Here is a 24,236-nt window from a genome sequence, read left to right as displayed (position 1 = left end):
CTGAGGCTGTTACCACCCTGATACAAGGGCAGTTTAAGGAAAGAATATTAAAGACAATCTCAGAGAGATTACAGAAATCTTAAAAAAAAAAAAAAAAAAAAGCCCTGAAACCAACCATGTTTTTAAAAACTGAATATACCATGAATACGTTGTATTTACTTCAGGTACTCAAAGCTGGTCCAATATTTGAAAAACCGTAATCTACCACCTCCATAAATTAAAAGAAAAAAAACACATGGTTTGATCAATGGAGATAAATAATTTATTACAATTCAACACTCAATTCTTAACAAACTAGGAAAAATAGGGAAATCCTTGCCTGACAAAGAGCATCTCTAAAAATCTTGTAACAAACATGATACTAAACAATGAAACAACAAAACCATTTTCTTTAAAAATAGAAGACAAAGGTTCCCATAATCACTTGTATCACACTACCATAAATATAATAATGGAGGGCGGTAGTTTCAAAATACAGAAATCCTTGGAGTATTTATCAAAACTACAGATTCCCAGGGCTCCACGCCAGCTATGCTAAATGGGAATTCCCAGAGGTTAGGTTAAGGAATCTTTAGCTTCAACAAGCCTCCAAGTTAACTCTGATGCACAGCCAGATTTGGGGATCAATGGTATAATGAAAAGACACGACTGAATTCTAATCCCATTCTGCCATATATCAGTTATGCAACTTTCGAAAAATTAGCAGATTTTCTTAGCCTCATTTTCATCAACTGTATTCCAAGTTAACGACATTGTCCATCTTACTGGATAATCAGAATGAAATGAAATACTCAGAATTACACAAGGTAAAATATGTAAAGTGCCAGATACAATGACTGGCACACAAACCACCACCCTTTGCACTGAACCAAGACAATCTCCACAAGGGCTGTGACTTGCTTTTGCTGTTTGTTTTCTTGTTTAATGTTTTCCTTTAACTTAGCACAATGAATAGCCCACAGAAAATGCTGAAAAGTATCTATAGGATGAATACAGTAGAAACTGAACAAATATTAATTTTTTTGTCATTCGATCCAGACTTAACATATAATATCAATGGTAGACATGACCACCCATCTGTTCCCTACAAAGACCTACAAATCCCTACATAATCTGGCATTATCTCTCTGAGCACTTCTCCCACTACCTTCTCTTTGCATTCATTTTGTCCTAGACACAGGTCTCCTTGTGGGTCAAACATTTCAATTATACTCCATTACGGACTACGCACTGGCTCTTCACTCAGTCTAGAACACTCTTCCTCCCAGGTAATTTCATGACGGCTTCTTTCACTGCCATTGAATCTTTGCTCAAGTATCATCTTCTCAATAAGGCCCTACCAAGATTACCCTATTTAAAACTTCAACCCAGTCACTAAACATTAAACTGGTCTTCCTTATTCCATGGAATTTATCACCTTCTTACATATACATAATTACTTACTCACTGAGTTTTTAATTTATTGTTTATCTCTCCCATATCAGAAAGTAAGCTCCAATAGGGCAAGAGCTTTTGTCTATCCCTGGAGGTTATAATAATGCATAGAATATAGCAACAATTTAATAAATATTTGTTAATGAAAAAATATTTGTTAATAAATGAAAAAATTACTGTAATATGGTCATGCTTGCAAATTTCTAAACAAATCTGTTACTATCTTGTTTGGGCTAAGCCATACCTTAATACTGTGCATAGAGGTCATGACCATCTTATTCAACAATTGTATAAAAACTAGCTCAGAACAACAATCATGTTTATTTTTGGAAAAGGTACAAGAAACAACTCAGGAATTTATTGTCCAATTTCAAAACTTAAATAATGGTCTTTGTGATAAAAACAGGCAGACTAATCTTACAGAATTCACTGACAACAACAAACAAAAAAAACCCCGGGAAACTACTTTCCTTAGGTTCCCTCTTGGCTACCTGTCAGCACCTAAGGGCAAAATGAAAAAGCTTTCTGCTCAAAGACCTCACCAACAGGATTTGGGCAGCTCTGTCCAGATTCTTCATGGAATAACCACCCTGGCTCATCCTATCTGCAACAGCTCAACATCATGATTCCTTGGTTTCCTGAGCTGTAAAATATATTAACTCTCAACAACTCTATCAGGCAGATGTTACTCTTTTTCCCAAACCATATTATAATTCTTTAGAGAGTATTTTTTACAAAGTAAATCGTAATACTAAATTTAAAAACATATACATTTATAAAATCCCATAATTTCTTTTATACAATTAAGCATAATGGTGTTCAGAAGCAACAAAGGCACTATCTCTTTTCAGATAGGTCAAGAAGTTAGGGCTGGGTGCGGTGGCTGTCACCTGTAACCCCAGAACTTTGGGAGGCCAAGGTGGGTGGATTGCCTGAGATCTGGAGTTCAAGACCAGCCTGGCCAACATGGTGAAACTCGGTTTCTACTTAAAAAAATACAAAAACTGGGCCAGGTGTGGTGGCTCACATCTGTAATCCCAGCACTTTGGGAGACTGAGGCGGGCAGATCACAAGGTCAGGAGACTGAAATCATCCTGGCCAACATGATGAAACCCTGTCTCTACTAAAAATACAAAAATTAGCTGGGCGTGGTGGCACGTGCCTCTAATCCCAGCTAGTCAGGAGGCTGAGGCAGGAGAATTGCTTGAACCAGGGAGTCAGAGGTTGCAGTGAGCCGAGGTTGCACCACCGCACTCCAGCTGGGCAACTGAGGGAGACTCTGTCTCAAAAACAAAAACAAAAACAAAAACAAAAACAAAAACTAGCTGGGTGTGGTGGCACACGCCTTAATCCCAGCTACTCTGGATGCTGAGGATCTTCAGCATCGCTTGAACCCAGGAGGCAGAGGTTGCAGTGAGTCAAGATCATGCCATTGCACTCCAACCTGGGCAACAGAACAAGACTGTCTCCAAAAATAAAAAAAAGAAGCCAACACCCAAATATGAAGGAAATGCAAAGAAATCAAATGTCTATTATTCAATAAATTTCTCACCTGCTTAAGAAACTAAAAACATCCAAACAAAAATCAAAAGCTAAAATCAAAATCTAAACTAATAATGAATGAATAATGAATCTAGTATCTACATAACAAAATCCTTTTGTTTCATACTGTTTGCTATCCCTTCTAAAGGCAATTACCATGCCTTTAATATCCAAGTCTGAAAGCCTTTGAAAGGACAGTCAAAGCAAGTATCTCAGGTTACTTAAGGCAAAACAACTAGTGACAAATTCTTTCAATCATAAACTTGAATAGTTAACAGGGCCAAAACTTCAGCAGTTAGACATCAACTAATACGTTCTTCAAAGTTAAATGAATAAAAGGCTAACCAGTCGTGAACCTGAATTTATTAAAGTGAGACAAGTCACTATGGTCTTACGTTTTTCTTCAGTCATGGTCTGGTAGCTGCTCAGGGATAGGTGCCTTATAAGCTGAGAGGTGGGTTTTTGCCAGGGAGGTACAACAGACAGGAATGGGGCAAGTATATACAGTGGGATGATTATGACAAATCACAGATTTAAGCCAGGGAAACAGAGATATGAGGATGTGGAAGTATGAGGCAAGATGAAAAATGTGAATAGGCCAATGGATTAGAGGTCCTGGTGTGGCTAAATAATTGCTGGAGTTGTTACCAGACAGAGGGAACCAGAAAGATGAAATGTCATGGCTGGAAAATGAGATGCTCAACACTGTGATTTTGGAGGGGGACAATTAATGACAGCAGAATCATCCTTTACAGATATGTGAACCCAAGATATCCCAACAGACAATTTGCCTGTAGGGTAAGCACTGCTATACTTACCATAAACGAGCCCCCTGAGGACAGGGGTCACTTCCATCTTTTCAGACCCATATGTTTAGCATAGTGCTTAGTATTAACAATTAATACATACTTGTTCGTATAATTTTTGAAGTGTATTTTTTGAAGTGTATTTCTGTTCCAGAAAAGGTTAAAGGACATTGTTTACATTCTGTGCAATGTGAAATCTTAGAGAAGAGTATAATATGTAAGCAGACCACATCCTAGGAAATGAGTGTTTATTGTGAAGAAGGAGAGGCAAGAAGGAGAGGCAAGAAACGCTGCTAACCAGTTTAAACAGTTTCATTAGACGGTTTCATTATGAAACAAACTACTCAACACGCCAGCAAAAGTACCAAGTCTTCCTCTTAGTCCATGATTTCTTAACAATAAATTTGAAAACACTGTGAGAGGAAATTTTAAAAAGAGGTGATTTTGTATAGTTCTAACAAAATCAACTTAAAAATGTAAATTTTTCTTTTCTTTTCTTTTAAGAGACAGGGTCTCCCTCTGTTGCCCGGGCTAGACTCAAACTCCACACTCCAGGCTCAAGTTATCCTTCTCTCAGACTCCTGAACAGCTGGGATTACAGGTGTGCACCACTGCACCTAGCTAGAAGAGAGTAACTTTTAAAGAAAATACGACTTATTAAAATTGACCCCAGTCCCAAAGAAAGTCGTAAAAGAGTTCCCCAAAACAAAAACTCCAAAGAAAAAAAACAAAAAACAACAAAACAAACCACCAGGCACACAGAAGAGTGTCAGAGGAAATCCTACTGCTACTTAAGCCAAATATTTTTTTAAAGGAAAGCTTTCCAATTTGTTTTATGAAATGAACATAACATTTATTTCAAAAACCTGACAAAGACTGAACCTCCCCCACAAAAAATCTCATTTATATCAAGACAAACATCTTAAAATATTAAGCACAAATTTAACAATAAATGTCTAAAACATTTATGAGGAAAACAATGCGAAACTCCAAAAGGTCCCAAAGGAAGACTTGAACTAATGGAAAGATGTACATGCCATATTCTTGGACAAAAAGACACAAAATCCTAATAAATACGTCAGTTCTCCCTAAGTTAACTTGTATGTGCTACACAATCATGTTAAATATATTATCAGTTTTTTTTTTTCTGGAGATAGACAAGTTAATTATAAAGTTCATTTGGAAAAGAATAAATAAGCAGGGAATAGACAGGTAAACTTTGGAAAAAGAACTAGCGGGATGTGAGCCCCACTGCAGAGCAAGCGAACTCCAGGGCTTCTCTATTCAAACAGCACAGCAGGGCCCACGCACAGACAGACAAACCAATGGGAAAAGAAGAGAAAAAAGACCCAATTACATTTAGAAATTTAGAAATCTAGTATAAGTTTGCTATAAACAAATTTAGTATAAGCTTAGTATAAATAAAGACAACATCACAAACCTGAGAGGAAATGAATGACTTTCAACTAAATGATGTCAGACCAACTGTCTAGCCATATGGAAAAACAATAGAGTCTACTCCTCCCATCATTTATCAAGAAAATTGGATATTTAATTATAAAACATGACTCCATACAAGTACTAGAAGAGAATATGAGTAAATTCCTCTATTATCTGGGATTGGCCAAAATTTTTCTAGCTAGGACTAAAAAAGATCAGAATACAGGAAAAGAAACTGGATTACATAAAGACAAAAAACTCTGGATACTAAAAGACATAAAAAGAATAGCAAAAAGACAAGTGACAAACTAGAAAAAATACTTATCATTGGTATCACAGACAAAAGAGTAATATCTCAATATTGGTTTTCTATTGCTATGTAATTACTACAAACTTAATGGCTTAAAACAACACACACTTATTATCTTGCTATTTCTGTGGGTCAAGAGTGAGTACAGCTCAGCTGGACCCTCTACTGAGGGTCCCCAAGGCTACAAACAAGGTGTCAGCCAAGCTGTGTTCTCTCCTAGAGGCTTAACTGGGGAAGAATTTGCTCTGAACTCACTCAAATTGTAAGAATTCAATTCCTTGTGGCTCAGGACTGACGGGCCCTGGCTTTTTAATAGCTGTCGGCTGGAGGCCACCCTCAGATCCTAGAGGTTCCCTGCAGTTCCTTGCCACATGGGCTTCACCAATATGGCTCTTGACTTCATCAAACCAACCCTGAGGAGTCTCCCTACTCTGGTCTGCTTAAGACACAGTCTTCTATAACGTTGATGTAGTCACAGGAAGTGGCCTCCTATTTTTGCCATATGACCTAGCCTAATCAAGAGATTGACATTCTATCACCTTTGCTATACTCTGTTGGTTACAAGCAAGTCACAGGACCCGTCCCCACTGCAGGGAAGGGAATTACTGGGGGTCACCTTAGGGTCTGTGAGTCACAATCTCAAAGAGATTCTAAAAATAAAGGAACAACCACCTTATAAACCATTCACAGAACAGAAACACAAGTAGTTCTTAGCTATATGAAAAAAATGCTCAAACCTGCTTATACTAAGGGAAATGCAAATTTAAATTACATTGAAATATCATTTCCCACCCGTTTAACTGAAAAAATCCAAAAGCTTGACAACATATTCTGACAGTGAGGCTGTAGAGAAACTTTCATACATTTGTAAAAAGCAAAGTAGAGGTTCCTCTTCAAAAACTTTCCTCCCCATCTAATTAGGAATAAATAGTAACTTCTCTTAGAAACAAAATTTATTCAAAGACCTGTGCTAACATTCTTAAATATCTGCTAGCCGTGATAAAGAAATCAATGTACTTTATGTTCTTAGCTCCCACAATTTAGCCTAAATATTTGCCCTGGCATGCTTATACTGGTCCAAGCATTAGGTCATGGCCTGTTCCTATTCCTTATTTGAAGGTGTTTTTACCTTTCTCAGCATTCCACAAGTTACTTCCTCTTTCCTTTGTTCTCCTCTGCCTTTGCCTCTTTTAAAAAGTTCTAAGTTGCTAGCCAATCGGGACAAATACAGAATGTGAGGTTCCATCCCAGCCAATGGAAACCAGACACAGCAGTAGGGTGGATGCGTCAGGTTTTAAAAGACCTTGTCTCCTTTGTTCAGTGTACTCTCGTGGCAAAACTGCTGGTGAGTGTACCCTTTCTGCAGAAAGTAAAAATGGCCTTGCTGAGGAAATTAAATTTATGTTCAAGTGCTATTTCTTTACATCACCGAGGAACAAGCATTTCTAACACATAGTATACTTTCTATGCAGGTTCATTTAGCAATATCCAGCAAAAATACACTATCTACTCTCTGACTTAGCAATATTACTTCTAGTAATCTATACCGCAGATGGTAAAAATAGGAAACAATATATGCATAGGCCTACTCACTACAGAACTATTTATAATAGCAAAAGGCTAAAATCAACCCAATTGTCCATTAATAAGGGGCTGGTTGAACAAACTAACAACTATCCACACAACAGAGCAATACACAGCTATAAAAAGGAAAGTGTCTTTATTAATTGCTAATTATAGATTAATCTGTAAATTATGTTGTCAGGTGAAAAAAGATGAGAAGAGTGTATATATATAGGATGCTACATGTAAGTACACACACCTGCCTATATTATAAAACAAAGGATAAAAAAAAAGACAAAGCATAATTTTGGGTTGGTTTCTAGCATCCCCCATAAACCATTTTTAAAAAGCTGATATCCATAAGAAGAGGAAGAAAACAGATAGAGTGGTATGGGGTCAGGGCTGGAAGCTGACATCATCTTTGTAAGTGAAGAGTAGCCTTATACTACTATGCAATCCAGGAAACTAGAAAAATGTGTATACAAAAACATGCAAATAACAATTTAAGCACATACATACTTAAATCTGCACAAAAAGCAAATTTTTATTGTGACTGTTAGCATCTACTGTTGTTAATATCTAAAAACTGTTGTTAATATCTAAAATGTTTTCTGGTGAACTATTTAGGTCGCAAAAGGACTAAAATCTCAGCTCACCCAATTTACATTCCGGCATCATCATCAGATTAGCCTGAGGGGTATTTCTCAACAGCACAATACTGGGCTTTGAGGTAAGAAGGCTCCTTTTGAAATGCTTTTTGTAGTGGCCCTCTATTAGAGGACGTAGTCCACACCAGCTATAAAACCGTGCTCCATAAAGCAGTTAAATTACATAAAAGTCACTAAGACAATGCCTGTTATGCAATGTCACTCTACAGATGATGGCTTAATTCCACTAATCTTCCAGTTTAAACAATCTAACGTTTTCCAGAAATCTTAATCTTTCAGAAATCTAAGTTATTTCTGAATGATTTAATGAAAATCATTAAATAATCCTAAAGAAAAGGCTGATAAACTAGGAATACAATAGAAGATCTACAGGCGAGGCTCCATTCAGGGTACTGGCAATTAATGTTTTTGTTTGTTTGTTTTTTTGTTTTTTTTTTTGAGTCAGAGTTTCACTCTTGTCGCCCAGGCTGGAATGCGGCGGCAAGATCTTGGCTCACTGCAACCTCTGCCTCCCGGGTTCAAGCGATTCTCCTGCCTCAGCCTCCTGAGTAGCTGGGATTACAGGGGCCCACCAGCAGGCCCGGCTAATGTTTTGTGTTTTTTTTGAGACAGGGTTTCGCCATGTTGGACAGGCTGGTCTTGAACTCCTGACCTCAGGTGATCTGCCCGCCTAGGCCTCCCAAAGTGCTGGGATTACAGGTGTGAGCCACTGCACCTGGCCCACAATTAATGTTTTAATAGCTTTTGCTATTGTGCTAAAAGCTCAGAAAATACAGAGAAGCAAAAAGAAAACTATTTAAAAATCACTAGAAGTCTCACCACTTCAATGTTCTGCTATATAATCTACTACTTATTTTTCATCTTTCTTCACTATCTACAAAATGCTATACTGCTTTTGGCAACCACCAAAAAATTAATCGACTTAGGTTAGCGGCATTATGGCTAATTTTCTTTGTTCTTTCTTTTATTTAAAACATTTTCTACAAGGAATATGTAGTGATTTAAGAAACGAGATAAAAAATTTCTTAGGGAAAAACTCCCTAACTTGAAAATATAAGAACAACTATGGAAAAGATTAAATACTTTAAGGCTATGAAAGAAATAGGATACCATATCATTTTAACTTCACAAGCAAAGGGGATTTCCATAGCCACATGTCCAAAGAAAACCAAATGGTTTTAAGCACACTGAAAGAATATTTTAATTTCATCAATATGTCAAAAATACGAGAATAAAATTTGAGTACTGAACAAATGTTCTAAAAGCACAATTTGAAGAATAGTTTTTCCTCTATGAATCATTATCTAATCTGAAATTCATAATCACCTTTTAATGTCCATCTTTTACCACAAGACTAATGAGACAATTCTATTTCACAGGACAACGTTCATTTTCTACCAGCATAAAATAATTTTCACAATATTTAATGCATTTAAAATGTATTTAAATATTTACTTTTTGGTAATTTCCAGCTATTTTCTTGTAAGATACCCTGTATTACAACTTGTCAAACAGCAAATATTTGTTAGCTTTTTCCATACAAGAGGCACATTCATATTTTAACTCAGCTGTAGTCATGTGAGTACAAATATTAATTCACAACAGTACAGTACCTACATACCCCTGTGAAATTACCAGGTGATGACAACATAAAAATACACATTATTCTTTCTCATTCCTTATCTACCCTGAAAACTAGAAGAAATAAACTACAGCTACCAATAGTAGTTTATAATTACAGATAAGGAGACTGTTGAATTAGGAAAGGTTCAGAGCAAATTCCAGACATCATATGCTCCCTGGGAATGATCCTCAGACATCCCTGATATTTATGAATCTCTTCTCTGTAAAACAGTCAAAAAGAACATGAACGCATGAAATGTCTAACACTGTGTCTCAAATGCAGAAGAAAACCACAAAGTAATGCTGATGGGAGAAAGAAGCAAATTTAATCAAACACACAGAAAATAAACTAAAAGGACAAACAACATGGCAAATAGCTAAAAGAGCAAAACCTGGGGCAGCTGATGAGCCAGTGAACAAGGGATGGTAGAGGCTGACCATTATTCTTCAACACTTTGAACAAATGCCCAAGTAAAAAGTAGCAGCTCTCGCTCACTATAGACCTGTGGAAGACAAGAAGGTAAAAGCTACCATAGCCTCAGGGAGCAAGCATGAGGTCAGTTACCTCCTAATTCTATGGGGTAGAAAAGAACAGTAAGGAAAACAAATAATATAAATTGAAATAAACTGACTATGGGCACCTGCCACTGTGTCCAGCTATTATACATAAATATTAATAGTAGTATTAATACAAGGGTCTTCACTTGCATCCTACACATACTCTTTCCTGTGTCAGGTATGCCATTCATCTGTGAGAGGCATTCTTCCTAGTTGGCCGGGAGAGACAGAGTAAGAGCTACCTATAAACCATGACTGAGGGGTGCTAGTGAGGGGCTCTGCCCCCTAACTGCCCATTATGCTGAAATTCCTGCATTATAAAATAATCCTTTGGGTCTGGAAAGCTTGTCTTTTATTTAAGATGTTCTTGCTTTTCCTCCCTGACTGTCTGAAGATAGGCCGCCATCATGGACACCGTAACTGTCCGCACTTCAAAGTTCATGACCAACCGACTACTTCAGAGGAAACAAATGGTCATCGATGTCCTTCACCCCAGGAAGGCAACAGTGCCTAAGACAGAAATTCGGGAAAAACTAGCCAAAATGTACAAGACCACACCGGATGTCATCTTTGTATTTGGATTCAGAACTCATTTTGGTGGTGGCAAGACAACTGGCTTTGGCATGATTTATGACTCCCTGGATTATGCAAAGAAAAAGGAACCCAAACATAGACTTGCAAGACATGGCCTGTATGAGAAGAAAAAGACCTCAAGAAAGCAACGAAAGGAATGCAAGAACAGAATGAAGAAAGTCAGGGGGACTGCAAAGGCCAATGTTGGTGCTGGCAAAAAGTGAGCTGGAGATTGGATCACAGCCGAAAGAGTAAAGGTGCTGCAGTAAAAGGCTACCTGTGTCCATTATGGATTTTTCACAAGCAGATTAATAAACTAAAAACTTTCATGTGGAGAAAAAAAAAAAAAAAAAAAAGATGTTCTTATCTCGTGGTCTTCAATCAAAATAGAAGTTGCATCCTTTTTGTCCAATCAAAATTTTTGGAACTCTAGTACATAAATTATTTTATAAATGTGATTAAAAAAAAACCATGTAATTCATCAGTTGTTAGAAAAACACTCTCAGCAGAATTCTGAAAACCACTGCTAAAATTAGAGAGCAAGAGAGGAAGGAAGCTCAATCTGAGGAAAATGAATCAGACTATTGCTTAGAAGTGGAAAACTTTAAAAATCACCTTATGCTATATTTAGAATCTCTTATTCTGTGGATTGTCATCTTACATGGGGTTTCAAAAATCTCTGCCATTATTTATTCAAATATTCCTTCTGGCCGGGCGCGGTGGCTCACGCCTATAATCCCAGTACTTTGGGAGGCCGAGGCGGGTGGATCACCTGAGGTCGGGGATTCCAGACCAGCCTGACCAACATGGAGAAACCCCGTCTCTATTAAAAATACAAAATTTGCCAGGCATGGTGGCACACACCTATAATCCCAGATACTCAGGAGGCTGAAGCAGAAGAATAGCTTGAATCCAGGAGGCGGAGGCTGAGGTGAGCTGAGATTGCACCATTGCACTCCAGCCTGGGCAACAAGAGTGAAACTCCGTCTAAAAAAAAACAAAAACAAATATTCCTTCTACCCCACTCCCTCTTCTCCTTCTAGAATTCCAATCACATACGTCAGACTTTCTAAGGATGGGGTGTATTTCTTACAGCCTCTTCAGTGTTGCCCAGCCTTTCCCCGCTCACACGTCATTCAGAGAGGTTTCTTCTGATCTCTCCGGGGGCTCACTTTTCTCTTCAGCAGTATCTGATCTGCTGAATCCACTGAATCCTCTATTTTGGCTACTGTATTTTTTAGATCTAGTATTTCGTTGTTTTTCAGGTCTGCTTTGCCCCTTCATATTAAGTTTCCAATTCCTTGTTGAAATGTTTTTATTCAACTTTTATCTCCATGAACATAATAAACATATGCTTTAGCATCTGTCTGGTAATTCCACTGTCTACAAAGCCTGTTTCTATACTCTGTTATCTGTGCGGGTTCTTGTTAAGGTTGTCTCCCACTGGGCCTGGTTACACTGACTTGGTTGTGTGGTGGACACTCTAGTTGAAAAATCATTTCAGAAATCACTTGAGACATGAGATGTTATCTTCCTCTGGAGAGGATTTTCATCTGCCTCTGTTAGGTGACTGGGGTCACCAGCAATTTGAGATTACCCTAATCCATTTCACCATTTGAGATCTACTAAACCCCCAGGTGACCCCATGGAGCTTCAGTCCAGGCAAAGGCGGGCGCACTCCCAGCCCATGAGTGTTCTGGACGGCAGTCTCTCAAGGCTTCAACATTAACCCTAGGTGGCTCACCAGATTTCTTACCCACGGCAAGTCCTAGACTCCAGTTTTTGTTCCTGTCCTCCTGTGAGTCAGTTAACTACACTCCCCAGCCTCTCACCTGCTCTTCCAGAACAGCAAATAGCGGGCAAATAGCGGGCAAAAGCGGCCCTGGGTCAGAGGCTCATGTCTCTGGATTTCTACCTCCCTAATCTTAGCCCAGTAATTCTTTACTATGTTGTAAATTCCTTGATGCTTTTCAGAAAAGTATCAGCTGGCTTTAACTAGGTTACTCAGACCATTATCGGAAGCACAAGGCCAGGGCTATTTTCTAAAGAGTTGTTTTTGCATTTCAAAGTGTGCAGGCTAGGTATTGCCCAAAAAAAAAAAAAAATCAGCAAATCAAACTTGTGATTTGACCAAAATCTTGGGCCTTTTTTTTTGGAGACAGGGTCTCACTGTCACCCAGACTGGGGTGCAGTGGTTATGCTCATAGCTTACTATAGCCTCCAACTCCTGGGCTCAAGCGATCCTCACCTCATCCACCCAAAGTACTGGGATTATAGGCATGAGCCACCATGCCTAGCTATCGGCCTTTTTCAGAAAAATCTTTTTCTCCATACATAGTGAACTGTATAGGAAATTAATTTCTGAGTATCTACCACCTCAACAGTTTAGAAAGCTGACAGACTTAATCAATCTGGCAAATCACCAGATCCCAGCTCATGCTGTTAACCAAGCCCAGTAAATAAACATCGTAGTTACTGTCGTTTGCAGGTCCTGTGGAGCATTACCATCCCACACAGTGTTCTGAATTCCAACTGCCAGTACCTGTATCTCTCTGGCTTCTGAAGCCCATCTACCCACATGCAGGGCAGGCCCAAACTACAAGGGAATGTGTACCGACCTACCTGAGGGCAGTCCTCACAATATACTGATAAAAACGACCCCAGCTTCCTTAAATACAGCCTCCCTCCAAACTCCCAGTGGAAAAATAACAACTCAGACATACGTATTCTACACTGGCTATAGAATTCCCCAGCACAATGAAGCTTCAGTTGTCCACAGCGGGACCTGGCTTGAAAACATGCCCTTTACTGGCTGTCTCTCCTAGATGGCACACTGCATTCCCCTACTGGTGTGTCCTGGGATTACCTGGCAAATACACAACTTGGATTCAGATTTCAATCTCAAGATCTGCTTCTAGAGGAATGAAAACTAATCAATTCAGGTTTCAACAGAAAAGGAACAATTTGACAAATCCTTAGACGCACTAATGAAAAATCTAATAAAGAGAGCCTTTACAGCTTTTGTTGCCTTAAAGTGCAAACTAATGCATAGGAAAACGTTTTACTGAAAAGTAGTAAGATACCTTTATACTTGCAAGAACAGAACATTAAAAAGTGATAACCTTGTCTCTTTTTTTTTTTTTTTTTTGAGACTGTTTCACTCTTGTTGCCCAGACTGGAGTGCAATGGCGCCAATTTCAGCTCACCGCAACCTCCACCTCCCAGGTTCAAACGATTCTCCTGCCTCAGCCTCCCAAGGAGCTGGGATTACAGGCATGCCCCACCACACCTGGCTAATTTTGTATTTTTGTAGATGAGTTTCTCCATGTAGGTCAGGCTGGTCTCAAACTCCCGCCCTCAGGTGATCCGCCCACCTTGGCCTCCCAAAGTGCTGGGATTATGGGGCGGGAGCCACCGCACCCAGTCAAAAAGTGATAAGCTTTTCTAAGGAAAACAAAAGCTACCAGGCAGTATAGTTCGAAATCCTTATTAATCAGGTGATATATAAGAAAGATTAAATTTAGCATAATCAAACCTAGACACAATACTGCAGCACTGAACCTATGTGTCTAAAGCACTGAAGTGGTAACAAGTCACAAAATACAAGTTAAAAAGAAGGTGGTGACTTCGCTTTCAGCCGCAACATGTAATGAGTATAGAAGCCTTCACTCCTGATGATGACAAAAAGCTGGGAAAACTCAAAATCAATGACTCTTCTGGGACCATCAGAAAGCGGAGCTAACAGGGCAAACTGTGCTGGAAACCTGGAAAGACACAGACGAGATCCGCTTACCTGGAGCAGAAACTGCGGGAGCCATAAGCTGGTGCTGGAGGCTGGATGTGGACTAGTGAGACAGTGAGAAGCTCGGGGAAGCAGTCTCAGGAGGTGCGGGACCCACACTTCTGTGGGCTTTACCTCCAGAAACTCCACCAGGCACTAAGGTGGAAGATCCCAGAACGATCCCTTCTGGCAGGGGAGGGGAAGAGTAATAAGCCCAGAGTTTTCTCTGCCACAAAGTCATTTGCTCCAGGGGAAAAAAGCTTTGCCAGATCCTTCTCCTAACTAGGTGAATGCAAAGGGCATTCCTCCCACTCCAGTTCCCTCCAGCCTTCCTGTCATACCTACAGGGCAAAAAAATTTGCAAAGGTCAGGGCCTCAAGGAAACAGGGCGGGAATAGGGGACAGGGGAGAAGAACTCTAACACTAGAGAAATACTTGTGAAGATCACCACCCACTGTAAGAGTGAACCTATGTGAGACCCAGACCCGCTGTCAGACTGAGATTTAACCAGATTCCAGAACTCCCACCCTCCCTCACACTTTACCACCACACCCACAGAGTTCCAAATATACTAAAAGTGGCTTACAACTCAAAGAGGAAAAAAAAGGAATAAAGCTGGAAGCATCATGCTCCCAGACTTCAAAATATACTACAAAGCTGTAGTGATGGAAACATGGTACTGGCATAAAAACAGACACACAGAGCAATGGAACAGAACAGAGAACCCAGAAATTAATCCACAGTATCTACAGCCAACTGATTATTGACAAAGATGCCAAGAATACTCACTGGGGAAAGGACAGTATCTTCAATAGATGGTACTGGGAAAACTGGATATTCATATGCTGACGAATGAAACTAGCCTCCCTCCTCTATATGAAAATCAACTGAAAATGGATCAAAGACCTGATGTAAGACCTGAAACTATAAAACTACTGAGAGAAAACAGGGGAAATGCTTCAGGGCATTAATCTGGGAAAATATTTTATGAATACTACTTCAAAACGCCAGGCAACAAAAGCAAAAACAAACACATGGGATTATGTCACATTAAAAAACTTCTACACAGCAAAGGAAACAATCAACAGAGTGAAAAGACAACCTACGGAATGGGAGAAAATATAAGCAAACTATTCATCCAAAAGGGGATTAATATCCAGAATAAACCAGGAACTAAACATCTCAGCAGGAAAAAAAAAATCAGATTTAAAAATGGGCAAATGATCTGAACAGCCATCTCTCAAAAGAAGACAAACGGCCAAAAAATATATGACAAAATGTTCAATTATCACGAATCATCAAGGAACAGCAAATCAAAAGCACAATGAGGTATCATCTCATCCCAGTTAGAGTGGCTATTACCAAAAAGACAAATAAAACAAAACCAACAAATGCTGGGGAGGATGCAGAGAAAAAGGAACTCTCATACTCTGTGGGTGAGAATATCAACTAGTATAGCCACTATGGAAAACAGTACAGAGGTTCCTCAAAATCTGCAAATAGCATACCGTATGATCCAGCAATCCCACTACTGGGCATTTATCCAAAGGAAAGGAAACTGGTATATCGAAGAGACATCTACATCCCCGTGTTAACTGCAGCATTATTCACAACAGCCAAGATACGGAATGAATCTGGGTGTCCAACAGATGAACAGATAAAGAAAATGTGGAATATAAACACAATGAAATACTATTCAGCCATAAAATGAGTGGAATCCTGTCATTCACAGCAACATGGATGGAACTGGAGGATATTAAGTGAAATAAGCCAGGAACAGAAAGTTAAACACCACATGTTCTCATTTACATGTGGAAGCTGAAAAAACAGTTATCTCATAGAAAAATTAGAACAGAGGGTACTAGAGGCTGGGAAGGGTAGGGGGAAGGGAGGAGATAGGAAGAGATTTGTTAAAGGATACAAAATTACAGCTAGATAGGAGGAGTGAGTTCTAGTGTTCTATAGCACTGTAGGATGACTACAGTTAACAATAACATATTGTACAGTTTCAAATACCTATAAGGAGAATATTGAATGTTCCCAACACAAAGAAATGATAAATGTATGAGTTGATGGATATGCTAATTACTCTGATCTGATCACTGATACATTATTATATGTATAGAAACATCGCTATGTACCCCATATACACAATTATATGCCAATTGAAAAATAAAATAAAATGTATACTGTAAACTCAAGAGTAAACACTATGATGGAAACAAATGCTTATTCCCCAATGTCGCAGAGAAGAATCAGCAATCAGACAAAGTTTCCTCAGCAAGGTGACGTTTACGCTGCAGAAAGGGTGGTGCCCGTCAGCAATCCTGCCACGAGCACACACAAAGTAAAAAAGACACTAGAATATTTATCCTTTACGCATGAGGTCCCTATTGCTGTGTCCTGACTCCATTGGCTGGAGCCAGAGCTCACAACCTAAACTAAAACCCGATTGGCTAACAGTTCAAAACTTTTCTAAATAGGTAAAGGCAGTGGGGAACAAAGGAAAAAAGGAAGTTGCTTATGAAAGGATTTAGAAAAGTAGTAATATTCCCAAATAAGGGAAGAGGCTGCAAGCTGGGACATGCCTGGGCACGTTCAGCATGAATAATTTGACTAAGGTACAAGGACACAGAATTTATTACGTGGCTGTGAGCATGTTTAACACAGATATTGAAGTCAGAGTATGCTTATTCTGTCACATTCGCTACATAAGGCTTAACAGAGAGTCATTACTGTAAGAAACTTGAAGAAAGTTAGTTCTGAGAAAAGATATCAATAACATTTATGATTTAAAGGGGAAGCTTTGAAGAGGAACTTTCGCTTTCTACACATTATTTTTATTATTATTTTTTTTTGAGACAGAGTCTCACTCTGTCACCCAGGCTGGAAGTGGCACGATCTTGGCTCACTGTAACCTCTGCCTCCCAGGTTCAAGCAATTCTTCTGCCTCAGCCTCCTGAGTAGCTGGGACGACAGGCATGCCCAGTTAATTTTGTGCTTTTAGTAGAGATGGGGTTTCATCATGTTGGCCAGGCTGGTCTCAAACTCCTGACCTCAAGTGATCCACCTGCCTTGGACTCCCAAAATCCTGGGATTACAGGGGTGAACCACAGCACCCAGCTTTAAAAAAAAAAAGAATTTTTTTTTTGAGACAGAGTTTTGCTCTCATTGCCCACGCTGGAGTGCAGTGGCATGATCTTGGCTCACCGCAACCTCTGCCTCCCAAGTTTAAGCGATTCTCCTGCCTCAGCCTCCTAAAAACTTTTTAAAAGTATAATTGATATGCTACATGGTAACTGACAGAATAATGGTCTCCTCAGAAATGTACACACCCTAATCCCCAGAATTAAGGTATCAGATGTGAGTAGACCCAATATAATTACAAGGGTCCTTAAATGTCAAAGAGGGAGGCAAAAGAGGAGATCAGAGTGATGCAATGTGAGAAGAACTCGACCTGCTGCTAGCTTTGAAGATGGAAGAAGAGGGCCACAAGCCAAGGACTGCAGGTGGCTTCTCAATAGGGCAAGGAAACAGATTCTCTCTCAGAACCTAAAAAAGGGAAATAGCCCTGCCAACACCTTGAGTTTAGTCCCCTGAGACGCATTTCAGACTTCTGACTTCTAGAACTGTAAGATAAGTTGTGCTGTTAGGAATAGGAAGCTCATATAAGAGATGAGATAAAGTTGAATCACATAAAATGCCCAATTAAAAAAAATTAAAAAGCAATGAATGCAAAACAGTTACAAAGATGCAAGATGCTAATCCAACGATATTAATAATCACTTCTAATGTGAATTGTCTAAATATACCAATCAAAAGAGAGTGCCACAGTGGACAAATTTTTTAAAAAGACCTAACCATATCATGCCTGTAAGAAACCAACTTGAACTATAAAGATTTAGATATGCTAACAGTAAAGGGATGGACAAAGATGTATCATGCTGATGTTACTCAAAAGAAAGCTGGAGTAATTTTAACTGCAGACAAAACAGATTTTGTCTGATAATCAGGGATAAAAAGGGTCTTACATAATAATAAAGAGGTCGGTTCCCCAAGAAGACATTAACAATCTTGAATGTGTATGTTTCAAATAAGAAGGCATCAAAATACATGAGGCAAAAACTAAGAAAAATATAGAGACAAATCCACTACTACAGGTGGAGACGTCAACACTGTCAGTTATTGATAGATCAAGCAGACAGAAAATCAGTGAAGAAACTGGTAACTTCAACAGCACAGCACTATCAATCAACCTGATCTAAATGACATTTATAGAAAATCCCATTCAACAATATAGATATACATTCTTCTTTAGCTCACATTCACCAATATAGACCACATTCTGGACCATGAAACACATCTTAACAGATTCAAGACTAGAATCAAGACTAGAAAGCATACAAAGCATGGTCTCAAATAACATGAATTAAACTAGAAATCAGTAACAGAGATATCTGGAAAATCCCCAAATATCTAGAAATTAATACACTTCTAAATAACCCATGGGTCTAAGAAGTCTCAAAAATTAAATAACATATTGAACTAAAGTAAAAATGAAAATATAACAACATTTGTGGGATACAAAGCACGCAGTGTTTAGAGAAAAACCTGCAGCATTAAATGAAAATATTAGAAAGGAAGAAAGGTTTGAAGTCAATAACCTAAGCTTTCACTTCTGAAAATGAGAGAAAGAAGAACAATTTGATTCTTTTGTAGTTCGTAAGTGTGGTGATCAGGTTTTCAAGTGCTTGTGGGAAATATGCCTCCCTCAAATCTTATTACGAAGTCGGCCCATTTTACTTGTCTGACATGAACTTAGTAGAAAAATTAAAATTTTAAAAATTAAAAATAAAAAGGAAAACAATTTAAGCCTAAGGCAATCAGAAGAAAAAATACAATAAAAATTAAAGTAGAAATCAATGAAATTGGAAAAAGGAAAACAGTAAGAGAAAAATCAACAAAACTAAAAGCTGGTTCTTTAAAAAGATCAAAAAAAGTGATAAACCTCTAGCCAGGTAAACGGATTAGACTGTACCCTCTCTTCCCTGAGAAAAAAGAGAAAAGACAAATTACCAGTATCAGCAATGAAGAATGAGTCATCACACTGCTCCCATGAACAGTGAAAGGATAATAAAGAAATATTACAAACAACTATACCCACAAATACAAGACGAAATGTATCGATTTCTTTAAACTATCAAAACTCACCAACACAAAAACCTGCACATGAAACCTTACAGCAGCTTTATTCATAACCGCCAAAACTTGGAAACAAACAACTAAGAGGTCCCTCAAAAGATGAATGAACAGTGGTACATCCATACAATGCGGTTTTATTCAGCAAAAAGAACTATCAAACTACACAAAGATGTGAAAGAAACTGAAATGCATATTGCTAAATGAAAGAAGCCAGCTTGAAAAGGCTACATATTGTATGCTTTCCATTATATGACATTCTGGAAAAGGTAAAACTATAGAGATGATAAAGAGATCAGCAGTAGTCAGGGGCTCATAGGGTGGGAAGGCAGAGGGTTCAATATGAAGCACAGAGAAATTTTTAGGGCAGGATAACTTCTGTGTAATCATTATGACAGAGGCAGATACATGATCCAGTGCTGGAGGTGGGGCCTGGTGGGAGATGCTTGGATCATGGGGGTGAATCCATCCCTCATGACTTGGTACTGACTTCCTGACAGGGATTTCTTACAAGATCTGGTCATTTAAAAGTATGTGGCACCTCCCTTACCACTCTCTCTTGCTTGCTCCTGCTTTCACCATGTGACACACCTGCTCCCCTTTCGCCTTCTGCCATGATTGGATGCTTCCTGAGGCCTTCCTAGAAGCCAAGCAGATGCCAGCACCATGCTTCCTATAAAGCATGCAGAACTCTGAGCCAATTTAACCTCTTTTCTTTATGAATTACCCAGTCTCTGGTATTTCTTTATAGTAATGCAAGAATGGCCTAACACACACCCAGATCTTGGTTTTTAATATCATTCTCCAATAAAAAAGGACCAGGAATCCTTAGGAAAATGGCTGATTCTAAGACTCGGACAGGAAATACGCAAGATGGCTCTTGCAGTGCCAGAAAATAAGGAAGTGCTCAATAAAACAAACCAAAACCACAATGTCGGGGGCAGATCAAAGGGACAGATGGAACCAACTGAAGAGCTCATAATAGCCATAGCCGTGACAATCATCTGAACAAAAAAATAAACCAGCCATTCCTTTGTCTCTCCCCATCTCCTTGGGCCTCCCTGTTCCCTAAGACACAACTGTATTGAAATCCAGACAATTGATAACTCTACAATGGCCTGTAAATGTTCAAGGGAAAGGAGAGTCACACATCTCTCACTTTCAATAGAAAACTACAAGTGATTTAGCTTAGTGAGGAAGGCATGTGGAACGCCAAGACAGGCTGAAAGCTAGGCCTCTTGCACGCAAAGGAAAAGTTCTTGAAGGGAATTAAAAGTGCTATGCCAGTGAACACAGGAATAAGAAAGTGACACACCCTTAATGCGGATATGGAGAAAGCTTTAGTCCTCCAGATAGAAGATCAAACCAGCCAAAATATTCCTTTAAACCAGTCTTAGGGCTAGGCCCTAACTCTCTTCAATTCTATGCAGACTGAGAAAAGTAAGAAAGCTGCAGAAGAAATGTCTGAAACGAGCAAAGAATTGCTCATGAGGTTTAAGGAAAGGTATCATCTCCACAACATAAAATACAAGGTGAGGCAGCAAGTGCTGACGGAGAAGCTGCAGCAAGTTATCCAAAAGATCTAGCTAAGATCACTGATGAGGTTGGCTACACTAAACAATATATTTTCAATGTAGACTAAACAGCCGTCTATTGGAAAAAGATGGCATTTAGAACCTTTCATAGCTAGAGATATCAAAGTCTGGCTTCAAAGGATAGGGTGACTCTCTTGTTAGGGGCTGATGCAGCTGGTGACTTTAAGTTGAAGCCAATGGTCACTTACCATTCTGAAAATCTTAGGGCCTTTAAGAATTATGCAAGATCTACTCTGCCTGTGCTCTAGAAATGGAACAACAAAACCTGGATGACAGCACATCTGTTTTACAGCATGGTTTACTGAATATATTAAGTCCACTGTTGAGACCTACTAATCAGAAAGATTGCTTTCAAAATATCACTGCTCACTGACAATATACCTCACTGACAATATACCCCAAACTGTGATGGAGATATATAAAGAGATAAATGTTGTTTTCATGCCTGCTAACACACTGTACATTCTGCAGCCCATGGATCAAGGAATAATTTCTACTTTCAAGTCTAATTATTTAAGAAGTAAATTGCATAAGACGACAGCTGCCACGGATAGTGATTCCTCTGGTGGATCTGTGCAAAATAAACTGAAAACTTTCTGGAAAAGCTTTATCATTCTAGATGCCATTAAGAACATTCATAGCCAGGCATGGTGTCTCATGCCTGTAGTCCCAACACTTTTGGAGCTGGAGGTGGGAGGGCTACTTGAGGCCTGGAGTTTAAGACCAGCCTGGACAACAGAGGGTTACTTGAGGCCTGGAGTTCAAGACCAGCCTGGACAACAGACCCAATCGCTACAAAAAAATACCCAAAAAAAAGCTGGGCATGGTAGCATATGCCTGTAGTCCCAACAACTCGGGAAGCCGAGGCGGAAGGACTGCTTGAACCCAGAAGTTTGAAGCTGCAGTGAGCTATGACTGCAGCACTGCACTCCAGCCTGGGTGACAAAGCAAAACTGTATCTCACAAAACAACAACAACAAAAACCCACTCATTAGAGGAGGTCAAAATACCATTTTTTTTTTTTAGTCCACATTTGCCAGAACAACAAAATATCAATATTAACAGGGGTTTAGAAGTTGGTTCCAACCTTCATGGATGAGCGACAGCTTCAAGACTTCAGTGGAGTAAGTCACTGCAGATAGGGTGAAATAGCAAGAGAACCAAAATTAGAAATAGAGACAGAAGATATGGATGTGCAAAGAAATGGTTTCTTGAAATGGAATCACTCCTGGTGATGATGCTGTGAACACTGTTCAAATAACAAAAAGCGTATTACTAAACTTAGTTGATAAAGCAGCAGCAGGGTTTTAGAGGATTGACTCTAATTTTGAAAGAAGTTCTACTGTGGGTAAATTGCTATCAAACAGTTACAGAAAAATCTTTTGTGAATGGAAGAGTCAATCAATATGTCAAACTTTACTTCTGCCTTATTTTAAGAACTTGGCCGGGCACAGTGGCTCACGCCTGTAATCCCAGCACTTTGGAAGGCCAAGGCAGGTGGATCATTTGAGGTCAGGAATTTGAGACCAGCCTGGCCAACATGGTGAAACCCCATCTCTACTAAAACTACAAAAAAATTAGCCGGGTGTGGTGGCGCATGCCTGTAGTACCAGCTACTCAGGAGGCTGAAGCAGGAGAATCACTTGAAGCAGGGAGGCAGAGGTTGAGGTGAGCTGAGATTGCACCAGCCTGGGCAACAGAGCAAGATTCCATCTCAAAAAAAAAAAAAAAAAAAAAAAAAGAACTTGCCACAGCCATCCTAACCTTCAGGAAGCATCAGCAGGCATCAATGTCGAGAAAAGACTCTCACCAGCAAAAAGATTACCACTCACTGAAGGCTCAGATGATCATTAGCATTTTTGAACAACAAAGTATTTTTAAAATTAAGGCATGCACACTGGGCTTTTTTTTTTTTTGTAGCTGTAATGCTATTGTACACTTAAAAGATTATGGTATAATGTAAACATTAGTTTTCTATGCAACCCCCCCCAAATTTGTGTGACTCACTTTGTGATAGTCCCTTTATTGCAATGGCTCAGAACTGAACCCACAATATCACCAGTGTATGCCTGTGTTTCTCAAAACTGTCAAGGTCATCAAAAACGAGGAAAGTGTGAGAAATTGTCACAGCCAAGAAGAGCCTAAAGAGACGTAATGACCAAATGCAGTGTGGTATCCTGGATGAGAGCCTTAGCTTTTACCTATTGTCCTTAGAACAGCAAAAGCACATTAGGTAAAAACTAAGAAAATCTGAATACAGTATGGACATTAGCATTAACTGAAATATACCATATTAATGTAAGATGTTAATAACAGGGGAAATTGGATATGGGATGTGTGGGAATTCTCTAATATCGTCACAATATTCTATAAATCTAAGGCTAGTCTAAAACTAAAAGTTTATTTTAAAAAGAATGGGGGTCGGGACATAGATTAGGACATAGATTATTTTATATCACCAAAATCATCTAATTCTGGCCAGGCACGGTGGCTCACACTTATAATCCCAGCACTTTGGCAGGCTGAGGCGGGTGGGTCATTTGAGGTCAGGAGTTTGGGACCAGCCTGGCCAACAATGTGAAACCCCATCTCTACTAAAAATACAACAATCAGCCAGGCATGGTAGCAGGCGCCTGTAATCCCAGCTACTCAGGAGGCTAAGACAGGAGAATCGCTTAAACCTAGGAGGTGGAGGTTACAGTGAGCCGAGATGGCACTACTGCACTCCAGCCTGGGCGACAGAGTGAAACTCCATCTCAAAAAAAAAAAAAAAAAAAAAGGAAAACCCATCTAATATCTGAGATTTGTTTCAATTAACCAAAAAGGGCAGGGCTATGGGTTAAAAAAAAAAAATTACTAATAGATTTTTAAAAATCTATTACGGAAAATTTCCATGATACGCTTTTTAAAAAAGAAAGCATCTGGGCTAGGTGCAGTGGCTCATGCCTGTAATCCCAGTACTTTCAGAGGCCCAGCAGGCGCACAGTTGAGCCCAGGAGTTCAAGACTGGCCTGGGCAACATCGCAAAACCCTGTCGCTACAAAGAATACAAAAAAAAAAAATTAGCTGGGCGTGGTGGTACACACCTGTGGTCCCAGCTACTTGGGAGGCTGAGGTGGGAGGATCACCTGAGCCTGGGGAGGT

The 24,236-nt window shown here is 39.3% G+C and overlaps 1 protein-coding gene and 2 non-coding genes across 17 annotated transcripts in view; 2 read left to right on the top strand and 1 right to left on the bottom strand.

The window, feature by feature from the left end:
- Positions 1-24,236, bottom strand: part of GALNT11 (polypeptide N-acetylgalactosaminyltransferase 11) — an 81,469-nt gene that overhangs the window by 33,438 nt on the left and 23,795 nt on the right. Inside the window, exons 1-2 of one of the 15 annotated variants that reach the window (XM_065541112.2) lie at positions 14,311-14,456; positions 9,779-9,889 (exon numbers count right to left, since the gene is read on the bottom strand). The exons of 12 other annotated variants lie outside the window; for them this stretch is intronic. The gene's annotated coding sequence lies outside the window, so the exon portion shown is untranslated. Of the gene's footprint in view, positions 1-9,778; positions 9,890-14,310; positions 14,457-24,236 lie in introns of those variants that run through there. 2 more of the 15 variants (XM_045388084.2, XM_065541114.2) reach the window with 2 other exon arrangements.
- LOC102131225 (small ribosomal subunit protein eS24) lies at positions 10,337-10,849 on the top strand. Its single transcript, XR_006696667.2, has one exon. It is a non-coding gene; the product is annotated as a small ribosomal subunit protein eS24 (transcript).
- Positions 19,006-19,111, top strand: LOC123572692 (small nucleolar RNA U13). Its single transcript, XR_006697238.2, has one exon. It is a non-coding gene; the product is annotated as a small nucleolar RNA U13 (small nucleolar RNA).

The sequence above is a fragment of the Macaca fascicularis genome, chromosome 3 (assembly GCF_037993035.2).
Source record: "Macaca fascicularis isolate 582-1 chromosome 3, T2T-MFA8v1.1".
Classification (NCBI taxonomy): domain Eukaryota; kingdom Metazoa; phylum Chordata; class Mammalia; order Primates; family Cercopithecidae; genus Macaca; species Macaca fascicularis.
Note: the sequence above shows the minus strand (reverse complement) of the source record. Positions and strands in the feature narration are given on the sequence as shown.